Below are 20,974 nucleotides of genomic sequence, written 5' to 3' on the forward strand. Positions count from 1 at the left end.
CAAAGGTCCATTAACTGGTAACGGACTGTCACTTGGATCCTTAAACTCTGAATGTGCATTTCTGAGTACATTAAATTGTGTCATCTAGGTCCATATCCCTCCACACGTGCAAACATGGCGTGCTGACTGGACGTCTCCTCTCTTGTCCCTTCCTAAAGCATTTCGTCGAACATCTTGTGAGCGCCGCGAGCTCTGTCGTTTCTGCCGTTACTGCTGGACGCCCTCATGCCACCTTGCCACAGCCGCTGCCGAGGACACGCTTACCATGCACTCGCCCATGCACCATGGTCACCGTTGTCGCTGCGCTCCTCCTCGTCCTGCCAATCCTGTCGTCGTCAATGACCACCAGTTCACCACGTCACCGTCGTCGGGTTACCGAGCAGCATGCCACCAGAAAGTAAAGTGATTTAATTACTTATTAGGAGTGGAGGAGACTAATCGAGCTTAAATTGAAGACAAGTAATGGCCATAGGTTGAGGCCTTTCTTGTTGCACCCGCGGCAGCGCACGCCGCCGCCAAACACTTTGCAGCTGCCACCCGCACTTGCTGCACACCACGAACCTCAGACCCTCGCACGCCCCTCACTTGCCCTTCTTGCCTCCGAATGCGGTGACCTGCTGCTGCTTCTTGTCGCCGCTGCTCGCTGACGACGGCAGCAAGTGGACGAGGTGGCCCTCTTTGTGGAGCGCGAGCACCTGCACCACGTCGCCGACGTCGCGGCCCCCCCTGAAGAGCCACGGGGCACGGTCTTGATCGCCGCCGTCGCCGTCTCGTCAATAACCACCACAGCACCGCTGTCAGATTTGGCTAAGGTGTGGCGGCTAGGATTGGTAGGACAAGGAGCGTGGCGACGGCAGCAGCCATGGCGCATGAATGAGCGCAGGGCAGCCATGGCGCATGGTGCTCACAAGGTGCTCGACGAAATGCCCTAAGGGTGAGGAGATGTCCGATCAACGTGCCATGTCATTGCTGAGTGCCCATGTGGAGGGGTATGGACCCAGATGACACAACTTAAATAGTTTATGGACTCGGAAATGCACTTTCTGAGTTTGTGGACCTAAATGACACCTAGTTGCAAGTTAATGGACCCATGGTGCATTTTACTTTAGATCCAATAGCTACGGTGATTTGAGTCTGCCAATTGATAGCTAGATGTTTTGTTTTTTTAGAATTTTTAAGATTTGTCTTTTTTTATGGAATGTCCACCTAGGATACTAGGTGGTTTCACTGAAAGCTTCAAAAAGAGTTTTCAATCAGTAATAGTAAGATATTCCATGCTAAGTGATGCATTGTAATTATTCGAGTAGGTACGTATGTGTAGAGTTGTTTAGTGGACCCTTCAAAACATTGTTTGGTTTAATTACAACAAGCTGGCCTCAACAGTGTGTATTACTCTATGATCAACCGGGATCATCGGATTCCTGTTTGTCGTCATTTAACTGCAGCACGCGTCTCCATGATCCCATGAACAGGTGTGACGTCCAATCAAGGAAGAAGCTCAGAAGAGTGCATCATTTGTGGTCATCATGCAGGCTAGCGACACAGTTGAACAGGTCCAATAATGCTTATTACTTTACTAACACTGACCGAGTTCTACTCAGCATCCTGCATATCCAAGCCGTCAGGACTCGGCGGCTAGCTAGAGCTCAGCTTTAAGTACATTCATCACACGCTTTTTGCAAGGAGAGACCGAGCAAACAGAGCGGCCGGCCGCGCCATGGATCTTTATCTTCTTTTTCACACCGTGCTGATGCATATCTCTGCTGCAATTGTCATCTTGATATACATCCCTCTGTCCATACCGGTGAAGCTGTTCGTGTGGGCGTTCGTGAAGCCGCTGAGGAAGGAAGACCTGAGGGGGAAGGTCGTGCTCATCACCGGTGCTTCCTCCGGCATCGGCGAGGTTAGTAGACACTGTTTCTGTCTGACTACCCTATACATGGATTGTTGAGCTCGCACAGGCACTCGATCGATCTCCACTACGGGAAACAAGAAAATCGACGAAGGGCAAAATACACTCGGCGAGCCGTTTGCCGAGTGTAACACTCGGCAAACGGCACACGGTAAACTTTGAGTCGTCAAACACGGATTTGTCGAGTGTTTTCTATCGCGCACTCGGCAAAATCTTTGCCGAGTGGCCAGAAAACACTCGGCATCCAATTTTTGAAAAAAATAAAAAAAAACCTGTTCCGCCACCACCGCCACCACCGCCAGCACCACCAGCCACCACCGGCCACCACCGGCCACCACCGCCAGCCACCACCGCCAGCACCGCCAACGGCCGCCACCGCCAGCCACCAGCCGCCAGCACCACCACCACCACCACCACCAGCCGGGAGGGGAAGGGCCGGAGGAGAGGGAGGGGAGGGGCGCCGCCCGCGCCGGAGAGGGAGGGGAGGGGTGCCGCCCGCGCCGGAGAGGGAGGTGAAGGGGAGGGGGCGGATCTGGAGGGGGGAGGCGACGGTGCCGGATCCAGAGGAGGTACGCCGACACCATCGGCCGCACCACCAGCACGTCGCCACCATCCACGCCGCCGCCGCCGCCACCATCCACGCCGCCGCCGGCCACCATCCACGCCCGCCGGATCCGGGGCCCCCGACGCGAGTCCCCGCCGGATCCGAGGCCCCCGACGCGAGTCCCCGTCGGATCCGGGGAGGAGGGGCGGATTTCCCGCCGGATCCGGCCGGATCTGGGGAGAGGGGCGGGGCGGCCACGTGAGGGAGGGAGGAGGGGAGAGGAGTGGGAGGGGCGCCGGTAGGAGAGGGAGAGGGAGAGGGAGGGAGGGAGGGAAGGGGCGGCGGCGGCTAGCCGGCGGCGGGAGAGGAAGGTGGGGGAGGGGGGCGTCGGCCGGGGGTGCGCGGAGGGAGGGTGTGGGGGTGGCTGGTGCGGGCCGGAGGACGGGTGGGGGGTTCTTAATTGCTATGCGGCGCGGGTGGGTTTGGCCCTTTGCCGAGTGTCCTACGTGGACACTCGGTAAAGGGTTTTCTTTGCCGAGTGTCCCACGTAGGACACTCGGCAAAGTTTTTTAAAAAAAATTTAAAAATATCCAACAGTTTCAAAAAAATACCAAATTTTCACATGAACCAATATATGTTCTCTATTGACTATACAAAAAGTTTTGTAGTCAAACCAAACTCGACCGTCACTTCAACTCTAAATCTTATCGAATCCTCTCAAAGTTACTATTCTTCTTCTGAGATGCTTCGGTTTGTAATCATTGTACATGATGAAATGTGCAAAACCTTCTCAATTTTTTCCACAGCCTCCACGTATTATATCATCACATCATGACAAATCTCATGATTTTCAGACTTTGCTTGTTTTTTTTACAATTTAAAAATACTACTACCACACGTTCATGGTCGTGTTTCCTGAACAAGATGTTCGAAATTTCTTTTCATTTCATGGGTCAGGTCTCAAATTGGGCCAAATAACATGAATATCATTTTTCTACTCATTTTGTTCCATAATTTGAATCACTTGCAGTTCAAATTTGACTTATACCAAAAATTTTCTTGAAATGCAATTAATTAAATAAATATAGCAAATAAATCCAAAAATATACCAAATTTTAACATGGAGTACCGCATGTTGTATGTGGGGAGTAGAAAAAATTTCATGGTGAAAAGAGAAAAAATATTTTTTGCCGAGTGTCAAAAAAACACTCGGCAAACCCCCCTCTTTGCCGAGTGTCTTTTTTAACACTCAGCAAACTACCCTCTTTGCCGAGTGTTTTCTTTGACGCTCGGCAAAGAGGGTAGTTTGCCGAGTGTTTTTTATTTTTGGCGAGTGTATTTTTTTTGCCGAGTATTTTTGGGTTGGCACTCGGCGAAGAGCTTGTTTGCCGAGTGCTCGAAAAAAAACACTCGGCAAAAAAAATACACGGCAATTTTTAGCTTTCCATAGTGCTCGTTGGTCGTGCACGGAACATATAATCACATCACTGATCGCCGCGTGATTTGTTCCATGGACATCCGTGCTCGCAGTTAAATGATTATATTTGTGTGGCTAAAATTTGACATTTTTCTTGTCCTACCACAATATGTGCTCCTAGCAGTACTCGATCCCTCCCATTAGAATACTGTAACTTTAGAATTTAAATGATTCAATTCTTCGTTGTTCATAATACTACAAAAATCAAGAGTTAAAATGGCTTATATATGAAACCATTTAGAAAAAAGCGAGTTAAACGTTTGTCTCCAACTCTCGGTTGATATAATGGAAAACTAGCAGCCATTTGTATTAAATTTCCATGCTCAAGTGGTGCATCGTAACTGCTTACAGTGCGCGTACGTATGTGTTGTTTAATGGCTCTCGAAAACATGGTTTGGTGTTATGACAACAAGCTGGCCTCGACAGTGTGTACTACTCTAGAGTCTCCATGATTCCATACATGAACAGGTGCGACGTCCAATCACGGAACTAGCACAAGAGTAGTGCACAAGATTCCAGCCCACATCTAGACTGATTACGTAATTGACAGTTCACGTTTCATCGTATGATGCCACTTCCACCAACTGCTGCTTCACAGCCAGAAATTAAGAATATGAAATTTTAATTTTTTATGTCGTATTCGTATTAAACTCCTATCGACAAATATATAGCATTTCTCCTATTTTTACATAATGTGCAGGAGCTTGCTTACCAGTACGCGAAGAAAGGGACGTGCCTTTCGCTGGTAGCCCGGAGGAAGCACGCGCTGGAAGGCGTCGCCGGCCGCCCGGGAACGCGGCGCGCCGGACGTCCTTGTCGTTCCGGGCGACGTCTCCGACCCCGAGCAATCGAGGCGCGCCGTCGAGGAAACCGTCGCTTACTTCGGCAAATGTACGCCATCCTGTCTATATTTTTATCCAACCTCTGCTTCAGCGGCGACTGTAACATGCTCAGTGAACCGTCACTCCATGTGGTTCAGTGAACCATCTAGTTGCCAATGCCGGGGCCTGGTCCATCTGCTTCTTCGACGAAATCACCAACATAACCGCGTCCACCAAAATGATGGTAAACCAATCTGAGTACTCTGTTGATGGCTTGATGCACAGATGCAGCATTTACAAATTGTTACAAATTGATGTTTTGACATGCGTCCGCCAGGACGTGAATTTCTGGGGCTCTGTCTACCCAACCTACTACGCCCTGCCACACCTCAAGGCCAGCAAAGGAAAGCTCATCGTGTCTTCCTCAATAGCAGCGACGGCGCCTACATCTAGGTTGAGCTTGTACAATGTGAGCAACGAAACGTCGCCTGAAAGAAGTTTAATTCTCTCAGTCGATCAATCATCCCCTAATGCCTTCTGAATATAAAATTTACCTTTACAAACAGGCCACCAAGGCAGCACAGCTCAGGTTCTACGAGACGCTGAGATCGGAGCTTGGCTCGGAGGTTGGCGTGACCACACTTACCGCCGGGTTCGTGGAGTCCGAGATGACCAAGGGCAAGGCGATCCAGAGAGACGGCGAGGTCGCCGTTGACGAGGAGGCCAGAGATGTAAGTTGCAACAAAGCAAGATTCAGTGTGAGTTTTTTTTATGTCAAGTACAAATAGCTTATCCGACGTCAGGGATTGTTATCTATGAACCTGAAAACTGTTTCAGGGAGCAAATGAAAATCATCCAATTCGTTTGCAGGTGCAGATCGGGGTGTTCCCAGTGGCCCGTGTCCAGAAACTGTGCAAGGCAGCGTTGAACGGCATCCGAAGAGGGGACTGGTACCGTGGTACGTGACATGGCCGTCGCTGTACCGGCCGGTGCCGATGATCGCCGGCCTCGCCCCGGAGGTCTTGACCTGGCAGTCCTACGCGCTATACAACGCCAAAGAAGGGGAGCCCGCCGCTGAGCCAGAGGATGCTGGACACCACCGGAGCCAAGCGGTTCTACCCGCCGTCGCTCCGGCACCACCCCGGCATCAAGATGGAGACGACTGGTGATCACGAGGAAGATGCAGCGTCGAATGTGTAGCAAGCACTCTATCGTATGATGGAAGTGTACGTGTTCAGGGAAGGCTGCAATGCAAGGGCCTTGCGTTCCCAAGTTTATACTCTCATTATTAAGAAGATAAATATTTGTTACCGTTGACTTTTAGTCATGATATTTGATCATTCTTTTTTATTTAAAATTTAATACAAATGTAAAAATATAAATCATGCTTAAAATACCTTTATAATAGATAAAACGAGCCTCGACAAAAAGAAATAATATTTACGTAACTTTAGTCAAATGTCAATGACAAAGGAACGGAGGGTGTTTAATTCGAGAGTGACTGATTTGATGCTCTTGCTGGGGGTATTATACTGTTGTAGTTGTAGCAAGATATCCTTTAATTTGGTTAGTACGGGGTTTACTGCCTGTGTGGCTGTGTGCACAACTTTTATCCCTTTTTTTTTTTGAGGAATGCACAACTTTTATCCTATCGCCTTACCAAATTAGATAGCATGGACGTACGGAGTACGTTGGTTCTCTTGAATAATCACCGCTTTAACAGATGTTGCCTTTTCGTACGCACTCCAGATTCAGAAACTTGATGCTCGTTCGGACAGACGGGTACGCGAGATCGCAACGCAGAAAAGTATGAAAAGCTACCCGTAAATTTGGGCCTATCTCACGGTTGAGCCCAATCGTGCGTGTCCGTGGCCTCAGTTGGGCATCAGGCCGATGACCAAATCTAACCTTAGCAGATGTTGGCCTTTATACTAAGAGGACCAAGAGGCCCGCGGCCCATGTATGTTTTAAACGAATTATTCTTTCATATTCCCTAGAACAAAGTTTGTAGTCTTAAAATTATTTTCTATATACATCTATAAAATGTCTTGTCTCTTTTATTATACAATTTTTTATGCGGATATTATGATTTTAACTATCTGTATTATATATAAGTCTAAGGAACAATCTTTTGTGATGATAGAAGCGTGGGGATACAACTGCGCCTACCAAGGTTCAAATCTTTAGTTACACATATGAGCACTTTCTTTTTAGTTATTTTACTTGTAATGTGTAACATTGTGATGGCAGGTGTACTTATAGGTGTTTTGAGCTGTGTAGTGTGTGCTCGTGCTTTGTTATTATAGTCTTAAAGCTGTACAAATTTCCTATAGGTGTACGTATATAAAAAAAAAACTCCCCCCTATCGATATACTCCCTCAATCCCAAATTAAATCAATTTGTAGCAAATCTGAAATATTTTAGTGAGGATGAGAAAAGTCATAGTTGCCCTTCATTAAACAATTATGTCTTTAATTACTCCAGTGACCATTGGTTGATTGGAGAACAAATTAAATGCTCTGCACCTTAACGAGGCATCTTAACTGGCGTTTGTGAATGCAATGAGGAGTAGCTAGATGTACAAACTGATTTAATTTAGGACAAATAATTTTGCTAGAGATTGATTTAATTTGGGAGAGAGAGTACTTGACACTGTTACAAAACATTGAGATCAATAGTGTTCTCATCCATCAAGTGAATCCCAGGAACCGACATCACCGGCGCCAAGGAACCAACGCGACGGTTATGTTGCGTGCCTCTTCCTGATGTCCCATCCCTATGTATATATTGTACAAACTCTAGTTGAATAGATTGATCTTCCCTCTCATTTATCTCTCAGTTTACATTACACGTTATCAGCACAGGAAAAAGCAATAGAGACGAGGAAGGAGAAGTTGGAAATTGCATAGAAAAGCAAGGAGGCCTCAAGCCTCCAGCGGTTGAAGGTACGATGCCTACCATCGATGCCATTGTTGCCTCTGTTTTGCGTCTCCCTCACCGTCTTCATGAAATCGTAGAGAAAAGCAAGGAGGCCTTGGCCTCCAGCGGTTGAAGGTACGATACCTACTACCATCGATGCCATTGTTGCCTCTGTTCTGCATCTCCCTCGCCGTCTTCACGCACACCGCCTGCAGTACCTCCTCATCCACTCAGTGCGCCGTTCCCTGGCTGAGGGTGTGATGCCCATCGGTGCGCGCCGTGGCCTCCTCACCTGGAACACCATGGTTGCTGCTCCGATTGGCCCTCTCGCCACCCGCCGCCATGGTGTGCGCATGAATGTTGGTGGCCGCCGCCCCTTCAACTACCGCACGAACTAAGTGAGGCTGAGCACCAGCGCTAGACCGAGGACGCCACCGCCAGTCGTTGACCCACCCCGCCGCGTCCAGGTGCAGAACATGCACTTCTGCGTCATCCATGGATGGACCACAATCGTGCCTCTGCACCCGGCAGAGTGCTTCGCGCCTCTGGACTTGGAGTTGCCACCGGCTCCAGTGCAGGCCACCGTCGCCGCCACATCACCGGAGGAAGAACCCATGGAGATCGAGATGGACCACCTCCACAACCTCCATGGGCTCCTCCCCCATCGCCGTTCTCCTACTCCGACGTCGTCGGGACCTAGCTTAGCGGGCACCATCGTGGCGCGCCGCTGGTAGCCGACTGCCTCCTTCCCCAGCTCGAGCGTCGAGGCCAGCCCGAGCGCCACCCGCTGCCACGCCTCCACCACAGTGGCTTGCCGACCCGGCCTCATCTTCACCGGCCACCGTCAATTGCCGAATGGCGTCGGTGGCTCCGTCCCCTCCTCCTCCGACAAGGGGGCCTGCTAGACGTCGGCAACAGGACTGGATGGTGACGGCGGCGGCACTGTGGTCGTGGTTGAGGTGGCTGAGCAGTTGGGGCTCAAACCTTAACCGCTCGCCCCTTATACGGCGGCGGCAGCCATGCGTCGGACCGGGCCTGGCTGTTTCGGTGGCCTAGCAAAGTCTAGCCTGGCAGCCCGTTTGCTAGCCACTCCGCCCGCATGGGCCTCTACATGCTGCATGTTGGTGCGTGCCGCTTCCAAAGTTGGCTTCGGCTTGTACCAATAGTTATCTTTTATTTTCAAGTAGAATTTCATATTCTAGTCCCTGTTTTAGTTAGTAATTCTATTTCAACAATTCATCAGTGTTATGTGTCTATGTACTTTACTGTTTAGGCCCCTGATGTTGTCTGTAATTGTACACACATGTCTGAACTGTCCTTTATGCAATTTAGACTATGCTTTATGAATTGCTGCCCATGTTTTAGTATTTATGCCTTCACATTTTTCTAAGACATACTCTACTTACTTGTTGTGCTTAAATTGCAATTTTCTTTCAAATTTTGCATTTTAACTTAGCACCTCCTTTAATTAACTTGCACTTAATTATACTGGATCTCATGCAAAACAAATTACATATTTTTATCTTGGGATTGGAGCATAGGGTGATGGAGACCTAGGCACTAGCTGCGCTAAGTTCTTTTATAGAATTTAGTTGCCCTGAGACCGTGCTTTTAGGTAGCAAGTTACTTGCCCATCGCTAAGTGGTCTACATCTTTCAGATGATTACCTATACATGCTCTCCCAAGTGAATATGTGAGGCTATTTGAGTTTGATTTTGATAATTAGTCAAGTACAGAGTAGTGGAGACATAGGCATTGGCTGCGGTATGTTTCTTTTTGAACATATCAGCCCATAGACCATGCTTTTAGGCAGCAAGCTACTTTCCCACTACTAGGCTCCTTTAATTTGGAGATAATCTATAATGTGCTTACTTATTCTCAAAATATTAACTCTAATGTATGGTCTTCTACCTACATTTCCCTCATATCATATGTGATTTCTTATTTTGCATTTGAGCTTACAACATCACCATTGTGATTCTTAATTTACCTCCATAAATTAATTAAAATCCATGGTTATAAGTGTAGGGACATGGCAAATAAAAAGTTCGATGAACTCGCCCTTGATGGGACAACTACCCAACTTGGGCTTCAGACATTGAAATTAACTTTGCTGCTCGTGGGATTGTTGAGGCTATAGAAGAGCCTGTTGATGGGGCTCCCCCGTTACAGACAAGAAATTTTCTACTCTTTTTCTTCTCAGGCTCTACATCCATAAAGATCTCAAACAAGAGTATCTAATGGAAAGATGCCCACTTGCTTTATGGAAGGCTCTTAAAGAGCGTTATGAATAGCAGAAGGAACTCATTTGCCCTTTAGCCAATCATGAGTGGAATCACCTTTGTCTGCAAGACTTCAAAAATGTTGTAGACTACAATCATGTTATTCATAGCATTTGCTCCAAGTTGAAGTTTTGCGAGAAAAAGCCAACAAATGCAGAAAAGATAGAATAAACTCTATCTACTATGCTTCCGGAGGATAGGATATTGCACCAGCAATAGCGCTCCAGCAACTTCCAGCAATATTCTCAGCTTATTCATACATTGTCTCAGGCAGAAAAATATCATGTGCTTCTTTTAAAGAATGCTCATCAGTGCCCTCCGGATTCTGCTCCTTTGCCCGAGGTGCACTACAATGTTCATAATAATGCTGATAATAAGAAGGAATTCAAGGGGAATAACTTCTCCAGGAATTCAGAAGGTAAACACAAATTCAACAATAGGCGCAAATTGCATAAGAGAGGAAAAGGAAAGGGAACAGCTCCACCACCACATGGCAATAGCCGCAAGCATTGCAACCGGTGTGGTAGGAACAATCATGTTGCTAAAGAGTGCCATTGCCCACCACATCTAGTTCTTCTGTATCAAAAATCCCTCAAGAAGGCAAAGTTTGACAAACCAAGATATAAAGCTCACTTCAATCTTTCTGAGGCTACACCGGAGGTTGCAACTTCTCAGCAGGCTCCTACTAAACCTTAGAACAACCTTACTCTTCCTCAAAGAACCCCGTTGCAACTGCTGGCATACTCACTCTTCCATAAGAAGATCCTATGGATGGCATGCTCATCGAGTACTTCTCGAAGGATCCACTTGTAGATTTAGAGTAATCTCAGTGTTCTGATCCACTTGAAGGATTGATCTACTATCAATCATATTATCTCGAGTCAGTTGTTGATGTTCTATATTTGTCATGTGTCGATCTTGTAATAAGTAGAGATGTACAAACTCATTGTATGAGTTGTACAAAACTCCTCAATAATTCCAGTTGTAATAATTGGTAGTTAGTTGAGATGTACGAACTCATGTACTTTGAGTCGCACAAACTGTTATGTATTGTAACGTCATACTCTATATGTGATGTTCAATAATTGTATGTATATCTATGTGTTGAATAAAGAATTCTTAACTAGAATTTCTTGTTTCACTATAGATGTCTCATGATGATAACTCAACAGAGTAGGAATTATGCCTTGTGGACAGTTGTACTGCAAACTCTATACTTAGGGAGCTCAAATATTTTCAGACTCTCAAAAAGAGCGATGGAAAAGTTTTGACCATCGCTGGACGCGATGTTGTAATAGTTGGGTCTAGACAAGCCACTATTACACTCCCCATGGGTACACAAATTACAGTTGAGGATGCACTCCTGTATCCCAATTCAACTCGTACCCTAATAAGTTTTAAAGATATCCGTCGAAATGGGATTCATGTTGAAACCCATGAGGACAATCAAGAAGAATTTCTTATCTTGACTAAACAAAATGGATATGGCAAATGCATATGCGAAAGCATTCCGTCACTCTCATTTGGGTTGTACTACACATACATTAAGCCCATTGCACATGTTGCATATAAGGTAATTTTTCAGAATGCCGATCCATTCCACACCTGGCATGAATGCATGATCGACTTGGGCACCCTGGAATAGGGATGATGAGAAAAATTATCAGCAATTCTATTGGTCATAATTTGCTCACTACAAAGTTTTCCAAATCCTTCACTGGGAATTTGATTTCGAGGCCATCTCCTCTCAAAATTACCAAATAAAACCACTCAAATCCCACTTAACGATAAAAGAGGGAGAAGTATGGCTGCCAAGCGAGATCCTAATGATAGCAAGCAAAGAAAGATGGTGAATGCAAGTCAATCTTCAGTTCACGGACACCAAATGGATACTTCGTATCAAGTGGATTGTGATGATCCACAGCCTAGCTCGGTGCTGCACTGTAACGACCCTGGTTAAATCAGCCGATTTAATCCTAATCCAAGTCCCTAATCCCGCTGACTCAGCTCCCCTGAGCTTAAGCGCTCAACCTCCAGTTCCCGGTTCTGACCCCTGAAAACCCAACCAGAACCACCGGTTCCTTCTAAGTCTCAACAACAGTGTTCCATTCCATCTTGAGCAAAGGAGAAACCGAGACTGACGGGTGGACCCGCAATCTTTTTTCCGGATCTCCCGAGGCAGACGCGCCCGAGCAGCATGCGCCCGCTTCAGAGCTTCTCCGCCGCATGGCTTAATCCCTCCGACGCCCGCCGCTTCGCCCAGTCGCCGGCCGCGACAGGATGAATCCGCGCGCCCTCCTCCCCAATCGCCGCAGAAGCCCCTCTGCAACCCTTTCTGCATCACCTAGTCTCGCTCGCGCCCTCGCCGGCCGCGCCAAGGTGCCCCCGTCGCCGCCGTGGCAGAGTTTTGCCGCTGCTGCGTCAGACCGCCTCGCAACGCGCGCCCATCATCGTCTCGCAGGACCCCCGGCTGCAAGCCCCGATGACCTCCGGCTTTTCCGCCTCTCCACAGTCGCGCCACCCACAAACTCGCTACGCGATGATTCCTCCCTCGCCAACCCCGACTCCGGCAGCGACAGCTCCTTTCTCGCCCCACCAGTGACATGCTCCGGCAATGCCGCCGTTTCGCGCTTGCCCGCGCCACCGCTCGTCCTGTCTTCTCACATGTTGCAACCTCGCTTGTAGCGCCTTTCTCCCGGTCACACCAATCAAATCCGCCGCTCGACAACGCCCGCCTCCGCCAAATCTAAATTCCGGCAAAACCGCGCCTGTGCCGCCTTGTCTCCAGTGCCCAATGGCCGAAGATGCTATGTCCGAAGCTCTGTTCCGCCGCCCATCGCCGCTCAATCGCCGCCATGGCAGCGCACTCCATCTTTTTCTTCCCGGTCTTCGTGCTGCTCCAACTCTCTCTTCCACACAGCTATAAAAAGGAGTACTAGAGCCCTACCGGAGTTCCCTTCGCCATCGTTGCCTTGCCGCATCTTCCTCTGTTTCGTGCTCAAGCGCTGCCACCTAAGTTCTTGAGGAACTCCCCTCTCCGCTCAAGTCCGCTTCTCCCCAGTCCACCCAGCCGCCTGCTCCTCCGCGCTGTGCTAAAGCTTCCTTGTTGCCCACAAGAAGTTCCGCCACCGCCAAAGCACCGCCGGACATCGCCGCCGCCCAAGCCTTAGTTCTTAAGACCTTCCGCCCAAGTCTGCTCCTTCCCGACCCCAAAGCTTCGCCAGTAGACCTGGAGGTAAGCTGCCGACCCCTTACCGGTTCGCCCGATCCCTTTTTCCGTCTCGTCCGACCCTGTCTGTTTCGTCCGACCCCTTTTTCCGTCTTGCCCGACCCTGTCTGTTTCATCCGACCCCTTTTTTTCGTCTCGCCCGACCCTGTCTATTTCACCGACCCTTATCCGCCTCGCTTGAGGGCTCAGCTGTATTTTTTTCTTTGACCCAAAGGTATCTGTGTAAAATATTGGGGTTTTCTCTGCGTTAAGTCTAAGGACCCCAAACACAGTTATCCCTTAAAGTTTAAGGGTCAGATCATAAGTTTCTTCCATCCAACCCTTGGTCTTGTTCTCTATCCACTGAAGCTTGAACCTCCACACTTTTTCCGTAGCTTTGCTACAAGTTTCTGGGCTAAAACTTGCAAGTGTTGTTGTTAAAATAACCGTCTAAACATTAACTCTTGCATTTGCATTCGTGTAGAGTTGCATCTCGCTGACGGCGTCTACGAGCTACACCCGGCGCCCGAAGACGGAGCTGTAGCTGAGCTGCCAGTTCCAGAAGCCGAAGCCGCCCCAGCTGAAGACCAGTTTCCCTCCCCTCCACTTGAAGGCAAGCCCCAGAGCATGAACCCAACTTTCTAAACTTACACATGTCTTTCTTCGCTGTATGTGCATTTACGTTACAGGAGTTGTTTGAAACCATAGATGCATGACTTGGTTCCCTTGATCTGAACACTAGCCTGATGAGTCCGAGTAGTTGCATTACTTAATAGGACTCGGTAAAAGTCAAGTGATTTCCTATCACTCGCAAGTTATAGGAGTTGGTTGTTCTCCTTCTGGTTACAACTATAAGGACGATGGACGGGGCAGGGCCTGGTGAACTCTTTTGGTGGTCGGTGGATCGCCCTGTCTGTCTATATGAAATTGCTTAAGGTCGGAAAGTGTTGGTATTCGTGATTAAGTGTTTGAAAGTACTAATCTCATACCTAGTATGGGATGGGGAAGCCTAGTACCTGATTGAACTAGGGCGTGGCTTATACCCCTGCTGTCCCTGGAACGAGGTTCCCATGGTGCATCATGTGGGTGCAAGTGCGGTCACAGTACGGTAGAGGCTGGGACTGTGGAGCATTGCATGTCAAGGGAAGTTTGGACCTGACACGTGCCTGGGAATTGATGGGGACGGCCGACATAGGAAGCAACCCTTTGTGGTGCGCGGATGTCGTGAGATTAGGTTCACCATGCATGGTTAAGAAACTCGAATCGATTTGTCTGCCTCTCACAGTTTGAGACTGCTTGATCGCTATGCTACACTGAGTAAAGATGGAACATGATGATGATATGAACTCGATGCTTGTTCTATACATTGTTGTTGGAAATTGTGGTTGTTTAGCATAAGTTGCCAACATAGATTGGTTAATGAACTTAGAATCTGAGCTAAAATATTGAAAGTAAGGATTCACTGTGGTCGCTTTTGGCAAAACAAACCTATCAACCAAAGAGCCTTGCATGTCTAGAAGTGGTGGAGTAGTTCTTCCCTCCGGTTGGTTAAGTCTTGTTGAGCTTAGAAGCTCAGCCTTGTTTGTGGCTCTCTTTTCAGGTGAAGTTGCAGCCTCTGAGTTTGCTGCTGTTGGCACTTGGCCGCCCCAGCTTCCTCCTGGGTGGACGGTCGAGTGGGATCCCTCCTCGGACGGCGAGGAAAGGGATCACTGATGTCCTGATCGGCCTCATCAGGGACATCCGACTCCGGCGCTAGCTTCCGCTATTTTATCTTTCCGCTGCTTTTAAATCTTGTAAAACTCTGAATTTCGAACCAATGTTGAAATAAATCGTCGAACTTGTTTAACTTGGTTGATCTGTTGTATTCTCTAGAACCACTCACCTTCGTGTGGGTTATGCTAACTCGGTCCTGTTAAGTGGTTAAATCGGATGAAATCTGACGGCACTTCGAGTTAACTTGACTAAGGTATGAGTGTCGCGTGTCAAGCGGCTTAACCGTGCTTTAATTAAGTTAATCCGAGGTGGTTCCGCCACATGCACATTGCTATGACTGGGACATCGGAAGACCCTAAACATATCGTTTCGGGAAGTCATGATGAGTCTATAAGGGTAGACGAAATTGCCATCAACTATGTTGAGACTGGGGAGACTTTTGATAGAAACACTACAATTGTCGACACATATTTCTCCGAGAAAATTGCTGAGTGCCTTCAACCTGATCCAGATCCTAAATCCATGGTAAAGTGCCAAAAGCGCTCGGACTGGAACAAATGGAAGGATGCAATTGCAGCGGAGTTAGCCTCACTTTACAAAAGAGAAGTATTCTCGGTTGTAATGCCTACCCCTCATGGTATCTTTCCTGTAGGATACAATGGGTTTTCGTCCGGAAACGGAATGAAAATAACGAGGTGGTGAGATATAAAGCAAGGCTTGTAGCACAGGGTTTTATGCAAAAACCCGACGTTGATTTGAATGATACTTACTCTCCAGCCATGAGTGCAATAACTTTCTGATATATTTAATACAGTGGTGGTACAAGATCGTCTATCTATGCAGTTGATGGACGTAGTGACTGCATACCTCTATGGGTCATTGGATTATGATATATACATGAAGGTTCCCAACGGAATCGATGTAGCGAATTCTAAGGCAAATCGCAACATGTATTGGGTTAAGTTGCAGAAGTCACTTTATGGCATAAAATAATTGGGCAGGATGTGGTACAACCGATTAAGTGAATTCTTCCTACAAAAGGGATACACTAAAAATGATGATTGCCCATGCATCTTCATTAAAAAAATCCTCCATAGGATTTTGCCTTATCTCGGTCTATACTGATGTGTACAGAGCAGTGCTTGGAAAGGGTTGTGCTCTGGGCAAACCCCTTAAAAAGGTTTTCCACCGAACCCCCTTTTCAGAAAAGATGGAACGGAATTGTGGAACCTAACTTTTGTAATTTTGTTCAGTGGTTAGGTTCCTCTTAATATCATTGGCAATGAACTGGATATTGATGAAGGACGTCATCATTTAAATACGGAGTTTGAAATGAAGGATTTGGTCAAAATAAATTACTTAGGTCTGCAACTTGAGCATTTACCTTTAGGAATCCTTGTGCACCAAAGTGCATATACCCAAAAGATATTGGAGAAATTCAATATAGATTAGTCATATCCATCTAAAACTCCCATGGTGGTTCAATCTCTAGATGTAGAGAAAGACCCATAAAGACCAAGGGAAGGTGGAGAAGAGATATTGGGACCTGAATTCCCATATCTTAGTGCTATTTGCAGTAAACCTGCTAGTAAGATATAGCGTTGCTCCTATCAAACGCCATTGGGATGGAGTTAAGAATATCTTTCGATATCTCAATGGCACAAAAGATCTTAGCCTCTTATTCAAGGGGAATAATGATCCGACTTTGATTGGGTATACCAATGCTGACTACTTATATTATCCTCATAATGCCAGATCACAAATAGGATTCGTTTTCTTACAAGGTGGAACTGCTATTTCATAGAAGTCTTCCAAACAGACTTTGGTAGCTACATCTACCAACCATTCTGAAATAATTGCATTATTTGAAGCATCACGTGAGTGTGTATGGCTTTGCAGAATGGTAAACCCCCTACTTACATCTTGTGGAATTGGTTCACTTGAATCACCAACCATTATCTACGAATATAATGTTGCTTGTGTTGTTCAAATGGAAACAAGTTATATTAAGAGCAATATTACCAAATATATTGCTCCTAAATTGTTTTATCCTCATGAGCTTCAACAAAATGGGGACATAAACATCTTGCAGATAAAGTCTTGTGATAATCTTGCTGATCTTTGAGGCAAAGTCTTTACCATACTCTTCATTTCATAAATGTGTTGAGGAGATTGGTATGAGACAATTCAAAGACTTGCAAAACTCAGGGGGAGTATCTCTCTCTAATAAATAACTTGTTATGCCATCATATTACACTCTTTTCTTTGTATGAGTTTTTCCCTGTTGGGTTTCTCATCCAAAGTTTTTAATAAGGCAATATCAACATAAGCTATATTCTTCATCATTTATTTTTCGCCACATATATTTCTCATATTTCTTATTAACAGGTATCTTGAAGGAATATTCAATTGGAGGATGATCAAAGATGGATTCGATCAAAGGGGAGTGTTACAAAACAATGAGATCAATAGTGATCTCGTCCATCAAGCGGTTCCCAGAAACGACATCACTGGCACCAAGGAACCGACGCGACGGTTGTGTCGCATGATTGGCTCCACACGGGCCAAAACTGCAAAGACGATCAGGTTGAGCTAAAGCTCCAATCCAGTCAAGATGTAGGACACCAGCTCTTCATCATCAAGAGGCTTGCCGGCTGCTGCCATCTCATCGCCGAGAGCACGTACCTTCCCAACGTACTCAGCAACGAACATTGCGCCCTTCTTGGTCGTTGCCAAGGCGATGCGCATGTTGACGGAGCGGGCACGAGTCTGTGAGGCGAACATCTCCTCAAGTGCTCGCCACAGCCCATGTGCGGTGGTAAAGGTTGCGACCTGCGCAAGGATATCATAGGATAAGGATGCGACAAGGTAGCTGAATACCTACTGGTCGAGGGCCAGTCATGTTGTGTAGGCCAGGTTGGGAACCTTCCCTTTCCCTTCTGCCATCGTCGATCTGTTCCGGCGGGACGACGGTGGTGTCGTCGATGTAGCTCATCAGCTCTACCCCACAGATTGCACGTAGAACCTGTACATTCCATAGGGCGAAGTTGGACTTGGTGAGCTTCTCTGTCACCGGTGCCTGATGGCGAAGCATAGGCTAACGCCGGTGGAGGAGCTCACCATGAGGGTTGGGGTTTAGATTGGATGTAGTTTAGAAGATGGCTCTGATTACCATGTAAAGGTTTTAGAAAGCGTTGAACCTCCTGTAAGAAGCCGCACCTTTGTTATATAGGGCAAGGAAGAGCCTCTTGCGTAGCTTACAAGTTGAATACCCGAGTTTGTTAAGATTAAGCCAATTTACAACAGATTACAACAACCTGACTTATCTAAACTACAAGCTCATCTTAACAAACTCGGATTGTTGAGATTACAAGATCGTGTCATTGACACGTTACAAATATGTTAACAAATTACAAATTACAAGATCGTGTCATTGACATGTTAACAACCTGATTACAGATATGTTGATACCAGCATTGAAGAATACAAAGTGGTTATTGAAGTGTTTAATGTACAAATTATATCCTTATAGTAGTGGCCCACCTTATTTTAATTTTCTGATACGGTCCTCCCCTGCTAACCAGCAACATTCGTCTAAGCTCACGGTGGCGAATGGCCAGCAGGTTCCCAAGCACGGAAAGAGGAAGGAGGAGCTGACATGTGAGCCCCACCCAGCAGTGAATGGGGTGTCAGTAGCACAGGTAATCGCCTCCACTTACGTCAAGACTGGCGTTGCGGTATTAAGGGTGCGTTTGGTTGGACTTTTCAATCTGCTTTTGCTTTTGCAAAAGGCAAAAGCCAACCAAAGTACCTATTTACTTTATACACAAACTGTATAGCCATAAGCTTTTGATTTGACATGAAAAGGTAGGAACCGGTAATAAGATAAAAATGTCGGCATATTTACTTGCATTATATTGGACAACAAACTAGCTGCATTGGACAACAAACTAGCTGTTCCTAAAATAGAGGGCCATCGATAAATCCCAATGTGTTCTTGTATTGGCAGGGTTTGAAGTTTGAACAATGCTCTTGGGTTTTTGTCCTATGTGCATCCCCCCACTTTGACCAAAACAGGGTCTCCTTTGTCCCAACTCACTCGACAGGGAAACTGCGTTGTACGAGCATATGGGTCCGGTGGATCACTAGCTAGCGCCTAGTCCCTCCCGTTTTGGCGCATACGGCATCGACCTTTTGCCCAAGTTGCTTGGCACGATCGAGACGACCTCATCACAGTGTCTGCTTTAACTGATTCCATCATGCCAAACTAAAACGAGGAAGCTGCTGCTCGAATGCTGGGTCGTCGATCATGCTGTAGTCGTAGCTGATTGTTACTCTGGCTACACCTTGCTCAGCGAAAGGTCAAAGCGCGCAAGTGGTACTGGTAGCTAGAGCTAACTACAAAGTGCTCGATCAAACTAATCCTTCAACTGAAGATTCATATATTTATATATATCGTTCTTAGCATTCCGCCAGTAAGCTTGCACGCCGCCAAAATGGAGAAAATCTTACAATGCAAGTGATCGCGTTGGCATCCACTATCTCCGATCACTTAGCAATGGATTAATAAGCAAGATCGAAACTCGAAAGCATTGCTTCATGGACCACGAACCCTTTGCTGAAGCTGCCCGGCCCATAGACGGCTAGTCAAATATACTACTAATTCGATCGCGTGAAACTTGCGTCGTCTTCCATTCCCGTACGGCTCGCCCGGCTACATCTACCTCGCATATCGCAGGTGGTGGTGGAGACGACGTCGTCTAGGCGCTGCACGGCTGGACCCAACTCGCTACCGCGTGGAAAACAACCGCAACATGACACCCGAAGAACATTACTATAAACTAGGGTTTGATATATTGTGGTTATGGATTGAGCATGTTAGGTGGAGTGGTACAGGCGAGCAGCTATTTACGCTCTGTTCGCTTCAGCTTATCAGCCGGCTTATCAGCCACCAAATAGTATTTTTCTCTCACAATAAATCAGCTGTTTCAGCTTTTCGGTCAGCTTATAAGTCCAGCCGAACAGGGTCAGCTTATAAGTCCAGCCGAACAGGCCGTTAGAATTCCACTGTCTATTCTCAAAGCACAGGAGTCTCTTCCTATCTACCTCGCTCATAAGATTATTCAAGACCAAACTTGGCAACATCTATATATCTCTGAACTTAAACGACTAGACCCACAAGCAGCCAGCCATGCATTCAGGCATGTTTAATTTGCCGCCTCTCGGTGCGTACGTCCTCACGCGCATGCCAAACTAACCCAAATGTTGGCACAACCCACTATAGTATAGCAACCAGCTGAATCATTGTCCCTATCCACTCCAGCACATATAGTGGAGGCTTTGTATATGAACACCAGTTCGACCTTTTGAAAACTGAGCAATAATTTCTCTCCTTATTACTCCCTCCCTTCCAAATTGTAGGTCATTTTAGTTTTTCTAGGTGCATAGTTTTTGTTATGCACTTAGATATAATGTATGTCTAGATGTATAATTATATTTATGAATTTAGGAAAGTCAAAACGACATACAATTTGGAATAGAGGGAGTACAAAATTAGCAATGGTTTAATTTTTAAAAAAAACGGAATTGTATTTTAACCTACTTCAGTTTTTCATGCTTTAATTTGTTCATCTTTAACCTACTTTGTCAGTTTCTCATGCTTTAATTAGTTCCTCAATTTTTGAAAACCAGGCTTCATGCATCCATTTTCTAGAGTATCCACCGGTTAGCATCCATTTTCTTGGCGCTTGAGGCAATAATCTTCCGTGCGACACAGCTCCATTCTACCACCCAAAAACACTAATTCACGAAAAAAAAAACACTAATCCTGAAAGACAATCTCACTGGAGAAGAAACTCGCTACCACAAGAGAGACTCTGCCACAGCTAGAGACGTGAAAGATGGCATGGAGCACAAGTCTTGAAGCAGAGTTCGTTTGACTATTTTTTTCATGTTTAAAAAACTAAACCGTTACCAGTTGTTTAGCAACTCTGGTTGATATATGTACGCGTGGTCAACACACATCATTCTGCACCAACCTAAGGTTGCACATGCATCCAGCGCATAATTCCCCGTTCAGCATCGCTAATGGATATGGT

The 20,974-nt window shown here is 46.6% G+C and overlaps 1 pseudogene; it reads left to right on the plus strand.

Annotated features, from left to right (window-relative positions):
* The first annotated feature begins 1,704 nt into the window (after positions 1–1,704).
* Positions 1,705–5,954, plus strand: LOC117855063 (11-beta-hydroxysteroid dehydrogenase A-like; annotated as a pseudogene).
* Positions 5,955–20,974: the final 15,020 nt, after the last annotated feature.

This window comes from Setaria viridis, chromosome 1 (genome assembly GCF_005286985.2).
Source record: "Setaria viridis chromosome 1, Setaria_viridis_v4.0, whole genome shotgun sequence".
NCBI lineage: Eukaryota > Viridiplantae > Streptophyta > Magnoliopsida > Poales > Poaceae > Setaria > Setaria viridis.